This window comes from Sturnira hondurensis, unplaced genomic scaffold (assembly GCF_014824575.4).
Source record: "Sturnira hondurensis isolate 20B ecotype Veracruz unplaced genomic scaffold, ASM1482457v3 Scaffold0021354, whole genome shotgun sequence".
NCBI classification, from domain to species: Eukaryota; Metazoa; Chordata; class Mammalia; order Chiroptera; family Phyllostomidae; genus Sturnira; species Sturnira hondurensis.
The window spans coordinates 32,305,861-32,312,896 of NW_028093985.1; positions in this window are offsets into that span (position 1 = coordinate 32,305,861).

Consider the following 7,036-nt stretch of genomic DNA (forward strand, 5'->3'; position numbering starts at 1 on the left):
TGATACCAGGGTATTTCACAAAACCCAGGCTTCACCATGCAGCTGGAGATGTGGGACACTTTGAAGCAGGGACTGGAACAGTTTGGGGAACCTCTCCACCCCTCAGCATTGTTCCACACATCACTCTTGCGACACATGATGAAATGCAGGGTTGCTATGACTCCTCAGTTTTGGCTCTCATAGGTATAGATTCTTAAAAGATCCTGGCTGAACCCTCAGGAAAGCAACTCCATGACCAAGTTGAGTCAATGGCCAAGTTCCCCCTGGCCAGGTCAGTGTGACCAAGGGTCCCGGCAGAGCCACACAGGAATTTGGTGCCCTGGATACAGTTCTGTGAAGGCAGAGAGGAGTGGACTGGACAAGCCCTTTGGTGTCCACCACATAGAACAATTTCACAGATATCAGAAGCAAAGGGCATAGTTTAAAATGTAGGTAACTTGGGCTAGAGATAGAGAATGGGGACCACTGATCAAGAAGAGCCAAGCCAGGACTCAGCCAGAGAAGGAGCCCAGCTCTCCCTGGTGGAGCTTTTACTACAAACACTGGAAAATCAACTGGAAGCCTGAGGTTGTCTGCATATTATTTATCATTTTGCTGCTATGCCTGTTAAAGTTAAATATTAATATGCTAAAAATAAGTTTGTTTCATAGGGTAGTTTTAGTTTTTAACTAATCATGCATTTTTAAAAAAAAAAAAACCTTGAGGAAGAGAGCAAACAGATACAGAAAACAGGTAAGAAGTTTAGACCCCAACAGGCCTGGCTTCCCAGAGCACCTCTATCACACGTGGACTCTGACTCCAGAGAAGTTTCTGACGGTCTCTGAGCCTCAGATAATCTATATGCTATTTTCATCACAACATCCTGATCACATATTTTATGTTGTTCCGTTTCAGCCATAGTTGCTCGTTTAGCAAATATCTTTGATCCCTCACCCTGCACCAGGTACTCTTCCAGTGACCTTCAATATAGCATTCAAGAAAACAAATATTTCTGCCTCCAATAAACTTACACTCTAGAAGAGAAAACAGTTACTAAACAAGATAAATATGCAACAGTATAATGTGTTAAAATGTAATCAATAAAAAGGATAAACTCAAAGCATAGAATCAGTGGCATTCTCAGAAAATGTGTATCTGTACTCGGAACTGTCCCCCCCGCAAACTGAGGGCAGGTATGACGTCCACTCCCACTGCATGTCCAGTGCCTAGTGCCGTGGGGTAGATGCTAAGGGCTTCTGTTGGAGCTGTGAAGGACGGAGGGACCAACATGAAAGTGACTAATCCCAACGCTTTAGAAGACATTTGCATTAATGTGCGCAGGCTGCCATAACAAAATACCACAGCCTGAGTGGCTTAAACAAAAGAAATCTATTTTCTCACAGTTCTGTAGACCAGAAATCCAAGATGGACAAATCCCGTTTCTCCCAGGGCCTCTCTCCTTGGCTTGCAGAAGGCCGCCTCCTTGCTGTGTCCTCACACACTCCTCCACCCCTCTGCCTGTGCGTGTTTCCGGTGTCTCTCCCTGGGTGTCCAAATTTCCTCTCCTTATAACGACATCAGTCATACTGGATTAGGGCCCACCCTAAAGATCTCATTTTAACTTACTCAGTTCTTTAAAATTATTTTCAATTACAGTCACATTCCGAGGTTCTTTGATTTGGAACTTTGGTATATAATTGGGGAAAGGTGGTACTGCAGACACAATTCAGCCCATTCATAGTAGGAATGCAAACCTTTTCAACCCTTTTGTATTCAATATGCTATTTTATTTGGTCTTCATTGTAACTTTTGACATAGCAGAACTTGTATCATCATTGTCTTGAATTCACAGATAAGAAGGCAGCAGTAACAGTAGGCAGGAACGTGTCTCCAAAGCAGGTGCTTGCTCCCCAAGATCACAATACCTCCTCGAGCTGTCACTTCCACTGATGTCAATGAGATACAATTATGAGCCACCAAGGTCCAATTTGGGCAAGAAAGGATAGAACTGCAGTGGCGCGACCAGCCTGAACAATGTAGAAGAGTAATCTGTACTTCGGACAATTTAATGGCTAAAAAGAACAGAAAAAAGTACCTTGAAATGTAGCTCAATGCCTTGTCATCTGGATTTGCTTAGTTATTTTTCACCAAGGCTGTTTAAATCTAACCAAAGACATCCCTGACAGGTTTTATCCAGAAAACTCTAATTTAAAGAAACGCTTGACGTGACCATGGGCAATGCTCTTGAGATGTAGGCAGACCTGATAGCAGTACATTCACCTTTTTATAAAGTCCCGCTCTGGCTTTTTCCGAGTACAAACTGGATCCAGCCCTCTCCCAGCCACCCCGCTGACTGGCCCAGAAAACACAGCTCTGACTACTTCATGGCAGTATTCCCAGAGGCGCCCCGTTCGAGCGGTCACACAACCATCTGAACTAGAAGGGAAAGTCCTATCAAATGAACTACTGACACGGTGGTGCTTTGCAACATTTACATAGCACAGGTTGTTGTAAAACTGAAGAAAAATAGTAACTTTGAAATGGGAATCCAATGGCTATAGGCCTAGAGTGAGGGTCAGCTAAGGTGACTGGCCTTTGGTTCCAGAATGCTGTTTGCTCTTGGGTTGAAATGCAGCCCGGTGCCTTCTAAATTATGAAACAATGATGACTGCCAACACCTACCTTTAATTACGTACAATCTTTCACCTTAGTCTGTGTCTCATTTCTTAGGTAATGGGTGTCAAAGAAAAGTTTATGGCAGACTGCACACAGCTTACCAACAGGAACACCTTTTCACGTTCCCTCTCCTGTTCCTCCGCCCTGCACCACACCCTAAGCCAGTGATAATGGACTGAAAAGGAGACCGACTGGCTGTCAGTTCAAATGTTGGACTGAACACACACAGTTGTCTCTAGTTTTCCCAAGACTCTATTGAAATAAAAAAATTCAGGAGTACAAAATGAATATACATATAACAGCAAAGAGAACAAGAGTGAGATGGAGATTATCAGTGAATCAATGGACTTCAGCAAATACATGAGAGAGAGAAAATGGAACCAATGCGTATGGCCTGTGACACACAATCACACTCTTGGGACATGCCACATACATTCTCACTTAGGTGCGTAGGGGACATGAACAGGGACGGTATTTGCCTATGCACACAGTGGTTATTATGGTAGCACAGAGCAGGAAGAAATTTAGAGGAACTGATAATTAAAGAGGAGTGAATGTATTCTATGGCGTACTGTGCAGCAATAAGTAGAAAAATTAAAAACAAAATAAGTGAGAATTTAGTGAGAAAAGTAGAAACAGAATGAGAAGGAACAATATGATTTATGTAAATTAAGGACTCTAAAACACAAGTGCATATTATTTAAAAATCGCATATATATTTTATTTATTTTATTTTTTTAAAGATTTTATTTATTTATCTTTAGAGGAGAAGGGAAGGAGAGAGGAAGAGAAATATCAATGTATGGTTGTCTCTCGTGCATCCCCTGCTGGGAACTGGCCTGCAACCGACGCATGTGCCCTGACTGGGAATCGAACCAGCAACACTTTGGTTTGCAGGCCCACACTCAATCCACTGAGCTACACCAGCCAGGGCTTACATATATATTTTAAAGACACATCAATACATTACTGCAGGTACATATGGGGAAGAAGTGGATGGAAAAGAATAAGAGTGGGGATTAGGGAAGAAGAGAAACATTTAACAATAGAAAATACCCATTTAAATTACTAATAACAATGTGCTCTGCACATGGTACCTAGGGTCCTATCAAAAATACATTACATAAAGTAAGTTGGCTGCAAAAGGGAAGGGGAAGCCATGTGTCAGATTGTGCTAGAAGAGAGTCAATCTGTGCACTACAATTAATATCAAGCCCTGGCTGGCATAGCTCAGTAGATTGAGCACAGGTTGCGAACCAAAGTGTCACTGGTTCGATTCCAAGTCAGGGCACATGCCTGGGTTGCAGGCCAAATCCCCACTTGGGGCATACAAGAGGCAACCACACATTGATGTTTCTCTCCTTCCCTTCCTCTCTCTCTAAATATAAGTAAAAATAAAATCTTTAAAAAACATCAATATAACCCCACATATTCATAATAAGAAGTTACTTGGACATGCACGCTAACTTTTCATTATTAGCAAATCTAAACAATTTTACTTTTTCTCCATGGTGCACATGTCACTTAGATTAAAAGTAAAAAATAAGAAAAGGTTTGTGGTACATTAAAAAAATTTCCACTTTCTTCCATTTTTTTGAAAAATAACAAAACACAAATAGGAACAGAATGCCTGAAGGAAATGTAATTTGAATTTAACATACAGAGTTCCTACCACCTTATTTATTCAAAAACTTGACTTTCTTTTCTGTATGTAATAAAACCACCCAGAAAGCAGATGGAGAGGCTCTGAAAAGCAGCTGCCACAGGGCAGTTATTCAAGACACTTGAGTTTCTTAGGACTTGAGGGTTAGGGGGGGTCTTTCATTAACAAAAGTCAAGCTCACCAGCAATATGAACCTTCCACTATGTGAAAGGAAAACACCAATTAACCAAACTAGACATGAAGTTGGAGAAAAATCTAGAATGTCAGGGGAAAAACAACTTTATTGATTCACCATGTTTGCCAGTGACATACCAGCAGCAGGTCTCATGATATCACACAGGCAGTCGAGTTCAGTCAGAGCGTTTGCTTTGTTGCATGACCACTGCAGCCAGATCCTCCTGTCTAGATGACGATACCATCCAATCCCAGGAAAACAAAACAACTGGTAAAAAGCCCAGCAGCTGCAAGTGATTTCTGTCTAGTCACCAGGACAACTTTGTGCTTTAATTGTAATTACTACACCAATGTTTGAAACTAACTAGGGAAATAACATAAGCACATTAACATGAACAATGCTGAAACAGTTGGTAGATTCTATGTGCACTATAAGTTGAGTAAGAAAAAGAAATGATTTTTGAGAAAAGTACAGTTGTTTCATTGAAACAAAGACTAAATGGGTAAATCCTTAAATAGCCTTTTTTTCATCTTCCGTAGGTAATCACTGGGCACTATATTAGGTGGCATTCAAGTATCATTTTTTAAAGTTCCCAGTTAAATTTTATTTCATATTTCCAAAAAATAAGACTATTTACAACAAGAGGACTCAGTTGAGAACATAAAAATAGGAAATTAAGGACAACTAAAACCATGTATGCAAATTAAGCAATCTTAAGGGTTAAGTCTAAGTTGCTGATTCTCCCTTTAAATTTGGAGGGGGGCCTTAGCATTCACAATTTATTTTTGCAATCTTTTAATTGTCATGAGGTATAAAGGGATGAGAGCAGAATTTTTACAGTGAGGTCTAAAAATATGACTTTAACCTATGAATTGCCTTAGTTTTTATAAATGATAATACATACAATCTTTTCCATACAAAAACTCTTTGTCTTAGTTCAAGTGGAGCATATTGAAGAAAATCAATTTAAATACCTATGTTCACTATGAACATTTTTTATCATTTCAAGAAAAAAAATAGTTTCTCTGAATGGACATTTCTGAGATTAAAGCAGAAGAATGAATTCACTCTAATCAGGTTTTCTGTCAGTATAACCTTGAGGATTTTTTTTTTTATTGGAGGTCCTGCTAGAACAAAATTAAATATTGTGGGATTTGTGGATTCGGTGGGGATATTTTTTCTCTGAAATTTGATCTTTTAGAATCAAACCAAATGGAAAATCAGAGCTTTCCAAAAACATAGGCACATGTTTTTCTAATGGAGAAACATGATTCTCCAATTTCAAACACAGATTAACTAGTAAAACTACTGTTTCAAAGCAGCTCAGATCTTGTCCCTGCTCTTTACTGTACAGATGACCCAGGCTTCCTTATTTTCAGGCAGCAGGATATCACTATTGATACCCAACAGCAGAAAGCCCTGTGGGCACTGGCCTCTAGATTCTGAACAGAGTGGAGTAATCTCAAGGCCAGGATGGGAAGGCTGTTCACATGAAAGGAATAGTCCTCACGTTCTGTACATAGTTATCAAAATACATTAAAGTCAGACCTTCTGCAACATTGGAAGATGTTTGGTCACCAGGAAAGTCATAACTCCAGTTAAGCAGAGGATATCTAGGCAAACAACCCATGTGAACAGCTCTTAGGATGCCACCCGAGAGGGGGGCTCTGGGTAATGGCTTTGGCTCTCATGCCTTTCAAGGCTACTTTATGCTGCTGATGCTGTGGATGTTGATGAAGCAGTCATTTTAATTCACCAACAATTTGAGGGGCACTAAAAACAAATCAATACTTTTGACTATTTTTATTGTCCAATGATGTCTGAAACAGACCTCTTACCCTTAAAACTTATGATAGCCTCTTGAGAGTAAGGATAGATTTTTCACTACAGGCATTGCCTACAGTGAAAAATAGTGGTGCTGAGATGGGTAGGGGGGAGACTGGGAGGGTGTAGACAAGCACTTGGCAAATATTAAGGCACTGCTCTCCACACCAGCACAGAGAAACAGTTTCTTCTCTCAATGCAGCTCACACTCTAGGTGAGAGTGGCAGAGAAGAAACAACAAATAACTAAACAAGGTCATCTCAGATAGTGTCAATGCTATGAAACAAATTAAACAGATAATATGAAGGAAAAGCCTTAGAGTAGTAGTAATTTGTCAAGAAGAGCAAGAAGCAGGGAGCATAATGGGTGAGGGAGAGAGTGTTACAAGACAAGGCAGGCAGAGAGAAGGGGCTATCTCAGGTGTCTCGATTTGGGCATTATTGTCATTTGGGGCCAGATAATTCTGTGTTTTAGGGGGTGTTGTGGAGTGTAGGTTGTTTCGATTTGTTCCTGGGCTTTTTCCAATAGATGCCAATAGCAGATCCTAGTTGTGGCCAGCAAAAATGTCTCCAGACATGACAAAATGTTCTCTGGGACATTTGAGAATCTCCAGTTGAGAGTCACTAGTTCACATAGGGCCTTAGAAGCAAAAGTAACCGGCAAAATATTTAATAGCCCATGTGGCATGACCATCAGCCAATCAGGCTAGATTCTGTCTG